Genomic DNA, 16,903 nt, shown 5'->3' on the forward strand with positions numbered 1-16,903 from the left:
ACCTCTGCCACTTGAAACGATAAGTTACAAATCTGTCTAGTAGAGGAATTTCTGCTCCGTCAAATGGCCTCTCTGGGCTTCAGAACTCCATTAATTAGCATCTTTTAAATGGTTGGGTAATATTCGTTTCTCCTTTTCTGAGACATTTCCCCAAGCCCTAATTTTAATAAAGCTGGTGCTCATGAACATTTGAATATTAAAGCCCTTGGTTACAGAAAGACGAAAGATGCATTTTAAAAGACGGCCAAAAAAGGATTACTTAAATGGCTGACATAATTTTGTGTGTATACGTGAGTGTGCATCTGCGAATGTGCAGCGCCTCTGAGAGACAACGTTGTCTTGGAGGCATTTCTGTGTCAGTAGCTATAAGGTCAGGATAAGTGCAATTTGGGAGGCGGCTGTGTCTGTCAGGGTAGCAACAACATCAGGGGCCCCCAGGAAATGTTGTTCAGTGCAATATGTTTAAGTGTGGATGTCAGTTTATTCCAAAGCACGCTAGAAAGGGCTCTCTTTGCTTTGTATAGCTGCATGTGCTGTTTTGAGAGGAAAGGTAAGGAGAAAAGTTACCGTATGCTTAAAGGTCTTATCCTGGAAGGGTGTTTGGTTGTTTTTATTGAGATGATGAAATTGGGGTTTCTTCAGATGGGATTAAGGGAGGTGACTGTACCTCTGTTTTAGCACAGGTGAGGCTGCGCCTCGAGTGCTGTGTTCAGTGTAGAGCCCCTCACTACAAGAATGACATTGAGGCCCTGGAGTGTGTCCAGAGAAGGACAATGAAGCTGTGAAGGGTCTGGAGCACAAGACTGATGGACAGTGGCTGAGGGAACTGGGATGGTTCAGTCTGGAGAAGAGGAGCTCAAGGGAGACCTTATCGTTCTCTACAACTGCCTGAAAGCGGGTTGTGGTGAGGATGGGGTCAGCCTCTGCTCCCAGGTAGCAGTGATAGGATGAGAGGGAATGACCTCGAGTTGCAGCAGGGGAAGTTCAGGTTGGATATTGGGAAAATTCCTTCTCAGAAAAGTGGTGATGCAGTGGCACAGGCTGCCCAGCGAGGCGATGGAGTCACTGTCCCTGGAGGAGTTCAAGAAGAGGAGAGATGTGACACTAAGGGATGTGGTCAGTGGGCATGGTGGGGATGGAATGGAGTTGGACTGGATGATTTTAGGGGTCTTTTCCGACTTTAATGATTCTATGATTCACTGAGACTTTATAACCCTCGGCTGTGGCTGATGGTACCGAAGAAGGAAGTAGTGTGCCTGATTTTGCACTTTGATGTTTGGGACGATGATACTAAAATCAGATAGGTAGGTAATCCTTTTTCTTTTTTGCACTGTCAGATTCAGTTGGGTGTCACTTGCATGGATTTCCTCCCTTGCCAGGGGAGGACCAAGGTTGCCAGTGGAGGTGTCAGACCGATTATGTTTTCTGCCATGTTGATATGTCTTGTCAACTCCGGACAGGGCACAGACTTCTCTCATTTATATCTTACAGGCTAGCAGAGAGGTATCAGATAGCACTGATTTCTGCCTTATCAGAAATCTAAGACTGAATGATCAGTGAAGTATAAACATCTCTTCAGATACTTCAGCTTGGGCAAGATTTAGAGCAGTATCTTTGCTGAAAGCTTTTGTACACTGTCAAACCTCTCCTAAATCGGAAAGCTGCCTATCAACGTGCCATATTTGCTCAGAAAGCAGCTGTGTTTTCCTGCTAGATGTAATGGAATGGCCGTGATTTGTAGCAATTTGTAGCTGTTGTAAAATGATGATAATCTGTTATTCGCAGCCCTCCAAAAGTGTGATCATGGGGCTTTGCTGAGCTGTGCCTGCTACCCAAGAGAATACGATATATTAAAATACACTGGGAAAATGATTCTTCTTCAGATTAGCTATGGAAAAAATTCTTTTCAGAAAGAGTGGTGATGCTGCCCAGGGAGGTGGTGGAGTCACCATCCCTGGAGATGCTCAAGAACTGTGGGGATGTGTCACTGAGGGACGTGGTCAGTGGGCATGGTGGGGGTAGGTTGGGGTTAGACTGGGTGATCTTAATGTTCTTTTCCAACCGTAAAAATTCTGTGATTCTATTATTCTAATTCACCTGCCAAGCCTCATTCTCATTGTCTTTTCTGCTGTGGCCATCGCCAACCCTGAGAGCAGTCCAAGGAGAATTCTTTGAGCTAATTCCATCTGCAGAGCAAAGGACACACTGGGGATGCTCCTCACCTACGAAGGAGCTCAGACTCATCCAGAAAGACTCAAGTGGAAGAAATAAATCATTTTTCAATAATATCATTCTCTGTATTTGAGTCAGTGACAGTCTGAAACAACAATTCCATCTCTTAAACCTTTTCCCTTATAATGAAAAGGCTTTTCAGGAACAATGAAGCGCTGCTACTCTTGCGTAGGAGCGATACTCAATGTGACAAGGATGCGTGTGCTGCACTAAGTCCTGGTCCCCTCTGCCAAATCATGGACCTCTATCAACTTAACTTTGAGGAGGTAACTTAATCCCTTAAATAACTCTGCTCACAGAACAGTCACACGAGGTCAACACCGTGCAATGACTTGGAGACAGAAGGCCAATATCTTGTGTTCAGAGGTCAGTATCTTGAATTCAGAGGAACTGCAGCAAAAACATAATGCCAGAGAGCCCTCAGGATTCCATGCTAGACCTAGCACCATAAAAATGGCTCCTTGTTGCTGTGCTATTTCCCTCTAAGCCACTGAAAACCCAAACAGTGCAGAGATTCCAAAACAAGTCAGAGCTTTGCTTTCCCTTCACCTTGCTTCTTCAAGCTGTCTCTATGATTTAGGCTCATTCTGAAAGGATATTTTGCAATTCCAAACTCCAAGTGAAAACAGAACCTGGGTGAAACAGAAAATGATTCGAGGTTGCTGCAAACGAGTCTAAACAGAGTCCACGAATTGGAAGCTACCAGCAAAATGGCTCGTACAGTGGAGGAACTTTTTGGGTAATCTGGCAACAGCCACACTGTGGGCCCTTCAGTGACACGTGGATTACAAACAGACCTACTTTTCATTGTCACTTCTTAAGAGGTATCCTATCATCCCTCAGCAGTGGACGCAGCAGAGCAGTGATCACTGTGCCTCACTCCTTAAGCTCTGCTTCCTTCCAGCATATCCCACATACGAAGGGCTGATGCAGGAGGTTGAACTTCTCTACCTGAAGTAAAGCAATCAGCTGCCAGGCCAGCTGCTTGGAGGGATGCAACAGCAAATGGAGTGTGACAGCCAAGCATTTTGCTGAGGTTTCTGTAGGGCTTTACCAGCTCCATAGTGCATAGGATGTGCCTGCCTTGTCTTTAGCACACAGGGGTCCTGTGCTTCTCTTATATTTTCCTTGTGGTTAAAATGTAGGATGTTCTCTTTCAAAAGCACAGCCTTGCCCACACTCATGTTCCAGAAGAAATCTGATCTTACAGGACAGGAAAAAAAAAAAAAGGATATAATTTTAAATGCTCAAAGGCAAATATTTGCTTTCTCTATCTTACTTCTCAGCATCTGATAAAAGAATTGCCTCGAAGTAGAGACCCTTCTAGGTGAGATGGAGAAGAATACATTTTTTGTCTGGGAGATGCATAATAGGTGAAAGAAATTATTACTGGTTCTAAGCACAGAATAAAACCCAGCCTCAGGCCTCCCTGGCTTGGGATGAAAATATCTTTTCATGATTTGTATGCGTATGGAAGAAAGTGAATCCTTTTCTCTTGTCGTAATTGCATTTTTAGTCACAATTGCCTGTTATCTTTGCATTTCCCACAGGTGGAGATATTGGTTTCCACGGCAGGCTTGCTGTAGCTGTTCATCTCTAAAAACCCTTTGTGATGTTATGAAATGCTAGGCTGCCAAGTAATCAACGTGATTTTTTTTTTTCTTTTCCTAATGAACACACATGTGCAGGCAGTAATTTGTTTACTCAACGCCTCATACAGGTTTGCAATTTACTCCAAAAGTGAGCAGCAGAATATGGAGAGAGCAGATTGAGATTGGGGAAAGAGATGGAGTCCCTTCTCAGGGGCTGCCCCAAACCCATCCATTCACTGCCAGTCCATGACACCTCACGGCGACCACGCACATGGGAACCTGATCAACTTTTCCCCATTCAAAGATATTAAACTATGCCTTTCCCGTCTCATTCACAAAGTCTCTTTGACAGAATGGAAATAATTCTAATCACTTACATTTATTTGTCCCTTGCTCTGTGCTTTTACTGCAGTCTGATGAAACTGATTTGGTCAGCTTCCCATTTGTTAATAGGCAGATTCCCTTTCTGATTTTCAGTCACGCACAACACAGCAAGAAAACAGCTCACGGCGGTGATCAAAACACCTCACTGAAACCATTTCTGCTTATTTTGTGCTTTGCAATTATTCTTTTTCCCTTTTTTTTTTTCCTTCAGCGCCGTGAAAGTGTTGAGTCAAAATTAGGTTGCCAACATCACTTAAAAGTAGATGAATTATTTCAAATCCCACCTCAGCATTAGAATCCATAGGCAGTCTTAGGAAAAAAAAATAAAAATAAAGAAAACATTTCTCCTCTGAAATCAGAACAATTGATATAGTTATTATTTGCTTTACCTAACAAGCCCTGAATTTCAGATTGCTTGCTTGCTTTCTGCTGGAGCTGGTGGATATCAAAAGAGTGCAAGCTAAAACAGGATGCTAGATTGCTGGAGAAAAAAGTATTAATCTCCTTTCCTCTTCTGCTTCGGCCTTAGTCTGTTGGGAGAAGCGTGGAGGTGAAAAGGGCAGGGAAACAATTTCTGGAAACCTCTGCAGTGGCTACAAGTGAACAGCATGAAAACAGGTCTGAAACTCCTTGAAGTATTATTTTATCCCTCTGATAACCTCACTCAAACTGTCTTTCACCTCTTCTTTAGATTCCACTACAAAAGGAAAGGAGGAAAATAGGCCAATGAAGGGGGCTGGTAGAGATCTTTCACACACTTTCTAAGAGATGTGGTGGTAACAAAGAGGAATGGACCGATTCCCAGGATAAATGCGGGGCTCTGTGTGTTGTGGAGATCCAGCTTGCACCAGATTTCAACTCCACAAGACCAGAACCATCCTTTTGTTAAGCAGATCTTTGTCCTGATCCCATCCCAGCAGCTTAAAGGAAAGCTGACAGTAGAACAGAGCAGATGTCTTGATTTGGCTTCCAAGCAGGGCCAACAAACATCCTTGGATGGAAAAAGCCATGTTCCTGGGCTCTGTAGTGTCCTCCTGCAAGGAGAAGGGAACTGTGACATCAAAATCTTTGTTCCCTTGGAGCAGAGACCTACCTGCCTGTCACAACTCGATGTGCTTTCAGTGCAGTTTTATGTGATGGACGGTTTGGGCCCCCTACCATTTACCGGCCAAAAGTTAATGTGAATGCTCCAGAAATTTGCAGAGGAAATGAAAGCCCAGGATGTTTCTGAAATCTGGGAGACAATTAGTGTGATTTACATCCTTGGCATTACAAGGAGCTTGAAATTTCTTGTGTTCCCATGAAACGTTATTGGAGAAGTGGGGCTTGGGAAAGTTATATTGGCTGAAATACATCAATCAGGATGCTTGTGAATAACATAGCTGCTAACACAGATGGAAAGCTGATAACAGGCTAAGGGGGTTTCAGATCACGCACAAGGACACACTTTTACAGATGCTGGAACTGCTGAGCTGACTGCTTTTCATTTGAGAACTACTGCTTTGAATGGGCAAGAAATGTCTTTGCTATACTTAGAGGTGGATTAAGAGATGGAAAAAAAAAATAGAAGGGCTACTTCATGTGCCAGCACATGAAGCTGCCTCTGAGTATTGCCAGAAAAGGAGAAATGCACAGCTAAGACTTCTCAAAATCTGGCTCTAATGAGGAGCAGGTGTGAATTTTGCTCAAACATAGGTTGCAGGATGGCTCCAGGGAAAAGGCAACATATTAATGCAGTAGGAAACGAGAACACAGAGGAGCAGAGAAGTGGGAACCTCTGGACTCCAGCCCTTAAGAATTAATTTGGTGACACATGACAAACTACTCCATGGTCACGCTTCTTAGCGATCAGTCACTCTCATCACAGGGACTGAGGGTGCACAGTTTGGTGGAAGGATTGCTAGAGATTGGGAAGATCTGAAAAGCACCGGGTGAAGGAAAATGCTGGCTGGCAAAGGGGAGCACCTACATGATGGAAAAGTCTCCAAGCTGGCAGCTCTGGAGCAGAACACAAACAGGAGAGAGAGGCAGCCAGAAGTGAGGGATGCTGGTGGAGCTGGGCTAATAGGAGGTTTCCATCTTTATAGATCATTCAGGGAACTAGCCAGCGTGATGGTGCCTTTAATTTTTTAAAACATAATTTAACTTTGCACATTTTTGCCCTATATAACCTTCTCTCGCCTCCCCCCAAAGAGAGCATTTCAGTTCACAGTGGTGAGTCACCATGGAGACTACAACCATGTGATGGCAAGACGTGACTCCACACTGCTGCAGCCTCAGAACTTAATTATTTATTAATAGGCTTTTACCCTGGTAGCCTTGAGAGATGCAACATCTTGTTACCAAGGCTGGGAGAGAAACAAGAAACAAAGGCAAAAAAAGAGGGAAAAACACAAGCAATTACAAATAATTAATTAGAAGCACTATAAACATGCCAGGAAACACGTAATAGGAGTAGAAATTGAACTCAGAAACCTACAGGTCAATATTGTTCGGCTGAGGGAAGGTCTGGCAAGTTAGAGGAGGAAGATTCAATATAAGGAAGGTGATGCTTGTTCCCTTGTCTGCAGGGTCAGCTCGTTGGGTACTCCTGCACTCTGCCAGGACCCTTAGGGGAAACATGTTGTGCACATTCTCAGCTTGGAAATGAACTCTTAACAACAAGATGGGCCTGCTCTGTCTTTGAAACCTTGCCATATTTTGATCATCCATACAAGGAATAGGGACCATGGAGACACCAGGACCACGTGGCTTTGATGATGAGTCACAGTTCTGAATTGCAGAGTCTAACGTTTGTGCAAACATCTCACTGCCTGAAATGCTGGTTAAAACGAACCTGGCAAATAATGGATCAAATCACAGCAACGAGTGTCTGTTTGCAAGAAAAGGTCAGGTCACGATGCACAGCGAGACTTTCTCACTTCGCATTTGTTTTAATTGAACAGCTAATCCAACCTCTCATAACAGAGCATACGTAAGTCTGAAGACTTCTTGAGTTGTCTCTGCACTCCACTTTTCCCATAGACCTCTGTTACGGTTACAGAGTAGCACTGTACCGTATTTTCTGAAGCCTTCTGCCCAGTCTGATCAACCCAGAAATGTTCTTAGAGATCCCCACAACTGCGATAATTGGTGACTTGGCACTGGGAGGAGAATGAGACCACGTTAGCATGTTTAGAAGGCTTGTAAGGGGACACCTGTGCCCTCAAGATAAATATCAGATATGACAAGACAATGGACTGGGCAAGAAAAATGAAAATCATTTCATAAAATGTCTTCAAAGGAAAAAAAAAAATCATTAAAACATATATTGCAACCCCAAGCACAACATAAAGCAAATCTAGAAGAACTGCATGGCACAGAGCCAAGCAAATTTAAGGAACAAATCTAGCAAACAATGAAAAGCAACAGCTCTGACCAAAAACAACCATTAAATGTTAAATGCTGCTCTTGTAACTGACAAGACCAACAACTTTAAAGGGCTGTTTTACTAGCATGCCTATGTGTGCGTAGGGAATAGATAGTCTGTCAAAGGGTTGGCTGTAAATTTATATTTCTTTCTTTCTTTTTGGATTTTTTAATTCCTTTACCACTTCGTGGTAATTGAAGGAGAAATCCAGAGCCCAACTAATTAGCCTCAATGAGACTGGAGCACTTTGCACAAGGCCCACGTGGGCATGAAGGGCTGTAGGCACCAAGTAACTGCTCCAGAGCAATGTGGGGAGTGAGGATAGGCAGCGTGAGATGTGATTTTCTCTTGTCCTGAGCATCCTGAGCTAAAACACTCATTCATGGTGTGGGAAAAAGGACTTCACTTCTCCACTCTTTTCTTATCCTCTCGTCCATCCCCAAGAACCCCTAAGTCTCTATGTTTGTCACTCAGTGGTGTATTTACATCATCCTTCCCCATCACCCAGCAGGTTTTTTCTGCTCATCTCCTACAAGCTGTTGTGTTCTTCCACACTTGCCAGACTACACTCTAATTATACTTAGTGCTGCAAGATTAACCTGTCATTAAAAATATAATTGTTCTTCAATTTGCACTTCTTTCTTAAACGGATGTTGAGCAGAGCTCCAAAGTCCTGGCTGGAACTTTGCTGCAAAGCCTCTGGCAACAAAAAAAGCTTATTTGCAAAAGAGAGGATCCTAATTGGAAAATATGATGGAGAGAAAATAGTGAATCCCCAGTAATCTCCTTCCAAAATGATAATGCACGTGGCATAATGAATATTAATGCATCATATTTATGAAATGGGGACACTGGAAAGTGCAAGATAAGATTTCCCTCTCTGTGCATTGTACTTGGCAAATAACACTCCACAGAGTCATGTTCACCCAGCAGAGTCATTCTGCACACTTCTGCCACACGGATAAAACTGAACTGCTGCTAAACAAAAATGCACCCACAAATTCCAGTATCTATGGCATCACAGTGGCCAGCATCCCATCTCTGGTGCTTCCTACCCACCAGCCTCCACCTGATTGTTAACTGTCATACAAACGTGACACAATGTTCACACAGCTCTTCCCATCCTCATAAAGCCAGGAGCGCTCATGAACACAAAAACATGCAGCTGATCTGGTTTCCACTATTGCTTAACAGTAGGCATCAGCCCGAGTGATCTCGGAGAGAGGGAGATGTTTCATCTCTATTAACAACATTATTAATGATGTTAACAGTAACAACATTCAGCTGCACGCTAAAGTCAGATTTGTCATCCCTTCTTGGCCAGCATCACTCTATTCCTTCTCAAGACCCTGGAAGTACCTATGTGAGAGAGTAGGTGTCAAGCTAAAAAGTCAAGAGCTCATAATCTAGACCTTAATTATCCAGATATTAAACACTAAGAAGTGCCCAAGTACCTCCTGAAGTCCTTGGAGGAGGTGCTGTTACCCAAAGATCCCTGCATTGGTTAAATTCTCCCTTCCAGCACTGTAACCAGAGTACATAAAATTTTCTAGGACAATTGCCTCTCCCTTAAGTATAGTCATTACCTGTTCTGGCAGACTTCTTTGTAATTTAACTTTTTAGACTTCAAAAATAATTCCCAGAGAATTGAAGTTTATTGGGGAGAATTACCCTTTTATTTACTCGCTCATTCCCACACTAATATCTTCCTGCTATCTGCTTCCTTTGGAATCAAGTGGTTAACATAGTTGCTGTGTAGAAATGTAGATTTCCCCTGGCACTCTTTGGAGTGAAGAAAGCATAATTTCAGACGTTTTCTTCTTTAGGTAATGCATCTGCCGGCGCTATCTCAATATTTCCATGGGACAAATGAGACTGACAGCCTGGGAGAGCAGCAAAGGAAGAGCCATCCTAGTGATAAAAGCCCTGTCTGGGTCTCCAGGGATGTGCACTCAGCTATGGCCACAGTCTCAGTGTGCAACTTTAAGGAAACCACTTAGTTTACTCATTCTTTAGTTCTCTACCTGTCAAGCATTTGACTTCCCTTCCACTCCTTCTCTACCACGTTACAAGCTTTTAGGTACAGTCTGTATCTCATCCTGTCATGTTATTTAGCAAAAGGGAACACCGGTCTTTGCAGGGGACTTTAGAAGCTGGAGTTGAGATAACAACAGCATCGACAATGAGAAATAGCATCCTCAGAACTACAAAGGTGATTCCCTGCGTTCTGATTTCAGCCCACGCAATCCCCACAGAGAATCAAAATGTCGTAATCATCACAAGGTCCCACCAGGACTACAGAGAAACAATTCATCTGCCAAATTCTTCCCCAGTTAGCACTCCTAAGACAACAGTTTGAAATGAGGGGTGGCTTTGGGGCCATCCTAGATCTTTGAGAGGGTTGAGCATGGAGTGTGATGGCAAGTCATGTGCTGTAGCTCTAACCCTTACTCCTGTAACTTCTGACAAAATAACCTGCTGCTTGGAGCCTACAGCACAGGCAAGACCAGCTTTGATTTCATCCCTGACTGAGCACTGTACACACAACACAGTGACATACATCTCATAGGGACAAGGAGATGCATCCCACTGCAATAGCTTTGGAATCAGCTTCCTTCATTTCAGCCCCAGTGAACGCTAAGATTTGCATCTACACGTGTTATTTCAGAAAGAATCTAGCACTGTGAGAATAAGCTTCCCCCAGGCTACCCAGAAACTTCAGCTACTACCAGTCAGGACAATATATATGGAATAATTATTTTAATCAGGAGATGTGTTAGAAATAGGACATGTGCAGCTGTCGTGTGGTTCCCCGCACATCCTGGAATGGCTGCTTGAAAAAGTGGATTAAAACTGTAGGTGGAAGGGTAGTTGCCATGGAAACTGCATCATTGGAGGCTTCATTTAAATCTTTTCTTCTTTCTGGTAATTTTCTACCCATTTTACCACTCTGGCCTTGGACCACTCCACCTTGGGCCACATGTGCCCTCATCAAACTATCAGTGATGCTGCAAGCCAGGAATTGGGGATAGTAAGACAAAACATGGAAAGCAGTGCTAGGATTGCAATATTTTGTGGGGGTCATGAGACAAGCTGATTTCACTCTAGGCTCAGAGGTCAAGCAAATGACCCCAAGACGCAGGAAGGACAGATTCTTTCTGTGCTAGCACTGACAGAAGCCACGTCAGCCCTTGCTGTGAGCACACTGCTCTGGGGTACTGGAGCCATCTCAGGCACTCCTGCCTGGAAGACCCGTGCCCTCTGCACAAGGAGCACTGGACACGTGCCTAGCTGTTCACGGACTCGTGGTGTTCTGGGAGTGGGAAAGAAATGGTGTTTTTCGAGCAGCCAGATGCCATTTTAAAATAAGAGGAGGATATAAGAGAGGTCATCTCCAGGGCAGCAGCCTCGAGCAGAGCGAGCACCACCAGCCAACATTTTCCATGAGAACATGTTTGTGCTAAGGACTAACTGAAATTAAGTGCCTTGGCATATCTCTCTGACAATGAAATAAACCTGAATTAAGCTACTGAGATGAAAGTGCAACACAGTCACGTCCCTGGGGCTGGTGTGGAGCATGAAGTGTGTTTTCTGCAGCTGGAAATGGAGAGAGGAGCGGGGTTGGACTGAACAGATTCACCAAATGTCAAGTGAAATAGAACACGGAGGGCAGGTAGCTTACTGTGCTTCTGGAGGAAGATGCTAGCTGGCCTCTGGCATTCGCAGGGTCACACTCTGAAGTCCTTAATGCAAGAACCTTTCAGTGTTTCTCTGAACCTCGCCAGTATTCCCCTTTCAGACTCGAAGAGAGGGATAATTGTTGTGCAGAAAGGCTTCCCAGAGGACTTGAGGACAGCTTGCTTTGCAATGTAGCAAACCAAGGAGAGAACCTAAAACTTCACTTCTCTGCCTCCTTGTCTGCTCCGTGGAGCTGATTCCTCCTGACACCCTGGGCTGTACAAACATGTTATCAGCTTTGTCTGGCTGTTCTGCATTTCACAGCTGCCACTTCAGGGCTCTGCTGTAGTGCTGCATCAGAGCGTGGAGGTGGCTTTCCAGACTTCTTCATATCTGCGATGGAAGCCTTGGCAGAATCTGATGAAAAACGAAGAAATTAAAGGATGGGAGTGAAATCCATTTACTTTCACAACCATAATGCAATCAGTTTTTCACTCCTTATTTTTACAGTGATCCTTGCTCTTTGTGACAGCTCCACTACTTCATTAATATCATGTATTCTGGCGTTATCTGCACAGCCTCTGACAGGTCAGCTGGCTTTTCTGGGATTATTCATAGAGGGTAGGAAGCCTGAAGGTTCATTCTGCATGTGCTGAAGCACAGGGTTTGTAACAAGCCTTAAGCCTTACTATTCACCGCAGGGATTTGGCTGATGAATTTGCTTGCTCAAGGGGGCAAATTCCAAATGCTATGAGATAAATCATTGTATTAGCTAATTTGTTTATTCCTTTCCTCCTTTCAGGAGGGGCTGGGGTTGAGGGAAGTTCATGTTGGTCTAGCATTCCTGAAATGGCAGTCCTTTTGCCAGCATAAAACGTAGCCCCTCACAATGTACATCTTCAACTCTGTCCAGCACAGTACCCATTCTGGGTCATACATTCAAGATGATGCCTTAAAGAAATAGAAGGCTGCTTTTACCATGTGCTTTTTGCATGCTCCAAAACCAGGTACAGCAGTTAGAAAAGCAACTTAAGGAAAATCACCCAAAAACCAACCTAAATCAAGGAATCAATGTCATTAATCCTCCAAAACTTCCCAAATGGCTCCATTTGCACTGAGAACAAACGTATAGCAAAGCTTGGAGAGAGCATCCTGCTTGACTTATCTCCACGGAGCTCTGCACAAAAATAGGTGTTTTGATACCTTCTCTGGGACCCCACTCTGAGTCCCACTGCTGCTTCACAGTCTCTGAACTACTCACCCTTTCCAGAGTCGCTTAGCTCTCTCCACCTGCAAGGTGTAACATGGGCCAGGGCCACACAGACTATGAGGTCTATATTCCCTCTCTTGGCTTCAGAATCTCTGAGTTGCCAGTGCTTAGTCTGTGTAGCTAATGGTTCTGATACTGGCATCCTCGTGGTGCTGTGTTATTGGTTCAATACGTTATCTTAACCTGCAGTTTGTGCTGAGAATGATTTTCCTTAACCACATGGCTGATTTTCATCTCCTCTTCATGGTATAGCACTACACAGGTGAGTGAAACTGCCACCAAGAAGTCTGGTGCAGCATTAAAGAAAATATCCTGAAAGGTTACTATCAGCATTTTCCTTGCATATTATTGTTCTGTAATTAAGCAATACGTGTGGCTTGAAAATCCTTGACAAATCTTAACATGATTTATAGGGATCATTTGTTTTAACTTTTTGCTAAATGGCAGCAGATTTGGAGCTTTTATTATAAATTGTTTTCATTTAGACTTTAACCATCCTCTAGCCTCTGGGTAGAGCACTTATTTGCTGCATGTCATTTTTTATCATTTAGGTGCTGGACCTAAAACAAAAATAGAATGGAAGAACAGTCCCAGAAGAGAGAAGCAAATGAGAGAGACAGAGGGGTGAAGAGAAAAAAAGAGCAAAAGAAGAATCACATTGGGTGACTGATCCTCCAAGGAGCAAGCTGGAGAAATGGTGGGTGAGAATGGGTGTTTAAATTATCTTCAGATGAACTCAGGTTTCGAGTATTTTCCCCCAAATACCCAGAGAGCTCTAGTGCATCCAAACAATGTTCCCAAACTCTAAGAGCGTAATGAGCTCCATCTAGGTCATTATTCAGATTAAAAACAAACAAACAAACAAAAAGACAAACAAATCAACTTTCCAGAAGGTGCTTTTTTTTTTTTTTTTAAGCACTTTTCTACCCGTTATTCTCGGTTTTGGAGAAAAACCAAAACCACGTGGTTTGAGAAACCAATCAAACCATACGAAAACTGAACAATTGGGACTAACGAACCTGAAAACGATCGGTCCAAATTATTCAGTAAATATAGCACTTAAGAGTAATGAAGCTACTTACGCAGCACTGGGACTGGTTTCAGAGCTATTTGCCAACCAGACAGCACTCTAAACTTGCAGCAAACGCTGGGCCTGATTCATCACTTTGTCTTCTATCCCCACATGGCTCCGGTGACTGTATTGCAGAGTAATGAGTCAACTTCAGTACTCGAGATGTGCAGTCCCTCTGCTCACACTCAACCTGTTGCTTCCTCTTCACAGAGGTCTGGCAGAACTAAGTTGGATGTTACACAAAATTTAACAGCTTCCACTAGATTTTAGCGGGTGCAAGAAGAGCTTGGTGGTACACAGGAACAGAATCACTGCCCAGCAATGTTTTGACCTGATTATGAACAATTTTCTGCTGTTTCCTCGCCATGCCTCTATTTTTTCCTCCCAATACTTCACATCCTAGGGTCTTGGATTTATCTGAGGAGCAGAAGGATAATGATGAAGCTGGCTTGGAATTGCAGGGTTGTCTCTGCACTGTGTCTTTACAGTGCTCTTCAGAGACCTCTGGCAGGAGGACATCTTCAGATCCGCAGAAGTAACTCCGGAGCATGAGACCACCAGAACAAACAGGTTTTTCCCACACCATCTTCAGATCTTCCTCATGCAAATAAAAATAGAACTGGAATCAGAATTGCATGTTTCGATGCTGATTTAATACTGGAAACTTCAAATTCAGCATCAATTGAGATGATTATATTCTGTGAAAACTGTTTAACTGTTCTCAATACTAGCAGTATCTGATAGTAATAACAGTGATTTGTCTGTGTTGGTGGCAGTGGGAGGAAGGCAGATATGAACAACTCAGGCTCCCAGCTCATAGAATCATTTGGGTTGGAAGGGACCCTTAAAGGCCATCTGGTCCAATTCCCCTGCAATGAACAGGGACACCCACAGCTTGATCAGGTGCTCAGAGCCCCAACCAGCCTGAGCTTGAATGTCTCCAAAGATGGGTCATCTACCAGTTCACTTAGGTGGAACACTGCAGCCAACAAGATGAACTCTGCATGGATGAGAACAGTGGGGAAATGGATATGTAAGGGAGAGGTCAACCACAAGAAGTGTCAACCCCAAAATACTGAATGGAAGGGGAATGGTTGGAGCTCTGTTTTCATGAGTCAGAAACCTCCTTGCCAGTTGCCTGCACGCCACATCCGTAATCCTGGAGTATATTTGTGGAAGGATTTATAAGCATATAGGGTGATAATCTAGTTTAGTGTGACAAATAGGCCCATGAGCAGGATAGTCCCTGGCTCACCATACACGTCACTTGGAGAGCCTCCAGCTTTCCAGTGCCGGAGGTGCTGGCTTCCTTCCCAGCACTTCCCTCTATCCGCAGCCCTCCAGTGAGTTTTCATCACTTCAGCCTCTTCCAAAACAATGACCCCGATGTACTTATCACAAGGTGTTCTCAAGATAGCCATGATGCTTAGCAATGTGTTCAGCTGCCAAGCATCAGTTGGGAAGTTAGATGGTGCCTTGCTTTCTTTACCACCTCTCCATGTCTTTTCCCTCCTCTTCCTCCCTCTCTGCCATCCTTCTACAGAAGCTTGAGATGAAGTTAGAGGCTGCTCTCCACTCACTCCTCTACCCCTGCTACTAACCGTATAATAACCAGCAACACATCAGCTTCTCTGTCAGCTAGTTTACCCTTCTGTGAAATGGGGATGGTATTTGCTCCTGCTGTAGCTTGAGGCTTGGCGCCTGAAGTTTTTCAATCATGCCTTAGAAGAGAGTTTCAATACCACTTGCACCAGATGCTTGCCTTTATCCACTCCAGATAAGGTGGGCTGAGGTGATCTCATGATTTCAGGAGCATTTTCAAAGAGGCCTCCACCCAAAATATTACAACAAGGAGAACTTACCGAGCTGTTTTTTTTTCCTGATAAGAGGCAGCATCAGGATGTGCTGAGGTGAGCAGCCAGGTGTCTTTCCAAAGTGCAGAATCATTTTGCTTGAGTATTGTGGGTAAAACCAGGTAATCATCTGCACCTGCAGGAAAGGTGTGCACAGGTGACATTGATAGATAGTAATCTCCATTAATACATGTAACACACTCTGATGTGTTGTATCCCAGAGTAAGTGCTGTCTGATTATGCCTGAAAACTCAGCTATTGCAGTCTCTGAATCACTGCAGTCCAGCTCTCATATAGAAATCATTAGCCTATGGAAATGCTTTCTTTTCTACCAGCAGATGAAGCCATATGCTCATCCAGAGGCAATTACTCTTCTAACTCTTCTAATACAAGTTCTATAATAACCTTAAACAGTACAGAATAGCATAATAGTTTGCTTTAATAAATACTCTGGAGTACTTTAGCTGCACTGTAAAATGGCCTCACAAAATCCTGTTTCAGTTTCTTCATCTTCCAGTCTCTTTGCAATGACCCCCACTCTTCTGGCCAAGACTTTTTTTTTCTTTCTTTTTTTTTTTTTTGCTGTGGAGTTTTGCTGTGACATCCAAATAGGGGTGTTTTGAATCACAGATGTGAGAAATTAAGAATTCTTTTAAACGATCTTTCATCGTATGTTGGAACCAAGTATCTATCAGGGTAAAATCAATAATAGCTCCCAGAATTGAAAGAAAATGCCCCAGACTTAATACACTCCATGCACAGCCACCACAGCTATATCTGAAAGAAAGCTAATAGAGTGACTCATTCTATGAGTTACCAGTGTTTGAAATAAACCTGTTGCTAAAATGGTAAAGGACAATGTAATGCTTTACATTACAACAAAAGCAGGACTCCTGCTTCTTTGCCTTCGTGGAGCCATTAACTACTGCTCTCAGCTCTTGAAATCTGCACACCTGTGCGTGCTAACAGAGAGAGAACGAAACCATCTCCTTCCTTTCCTCGCTCCTGTGGGAATGTGTATGATAAGCAATATGCTGAGTGACCAGGACAGATAGGAACTGAAGAAGCATGTCCCTGCGCTGGGACTTAAGCATCCTGTTGCCTGTTTGTGTGAGGCCGAAAGGAAAGGCTGGTGACCCTCTGGTCTGTTCTAATTTATTTACATATTTCAGGTGGGCCCAAGGTTTCTGTTTCCATCTCCTCTTCCCTGCATGCTGTGAATTAGGCAGTGAGCTGGGAAAGATCCTGTGGCTGACAAGAGCTGTTATTTAACATGAAATGACTCATGTGAGAACCAAACTTCTTTGGGGACCATCTGAGTGATATCCACCCCACGCAGACTGTGTGCAGATGCAACCTTTGCCCCATGGAAATGCCCGGGTCGGGCACCCTTGGTTCACAACAACTTTGTTC

At 43.7% G+C, this 16,903-nt stretch overlaps 1 protein-coding gene across 12 annotated transcripts in view; it reads right to left on the reverse strand.

Annotated features, from left to right (window-relative positions):
• Positions 1 to 16,903, reverse strand: part of AGBL1 (AGBL carboxypeptidase 1) — a 489,849-nt gene that overhangs the window by 106,685 nt on the left and 366,261 nt on the right. For 11 of the 12 annotated variants that reach the window (XR_014885981.1, XR_014885977.1, XR_014885975.1 and 8 more), the window contains 2 exons: positions 13,648 to 15,626; positions 11,300 to 11,712 (listed from right to left, as the gene is read on the reverse strand). The gene's annotated coding sequence lies outside the window, so the exon portion shown is untranslated. The remainder of the gene's footprint in view (positions 1 to 11,299; positions 11,713 to 13,647; positions 15,627 to 16,903) is intronic. The other variant, XR_014885983.1, reaches the window with a different exon arrangement.

Source organism: Meleagris gallopavo, chromosome 12 (genome assembly GCF_905368555.1).
Source record: "Meleagris gallopavo chromosome 12, MGAL_WU_HG_1.1, whole genome shotgun sequence".
Taxonomy (NCBI): Eukaryota; Metazoa; Chordata; class Aves; order Galliformes; family Phasianidae; genus Meleagris; species Meleagris gallopavo.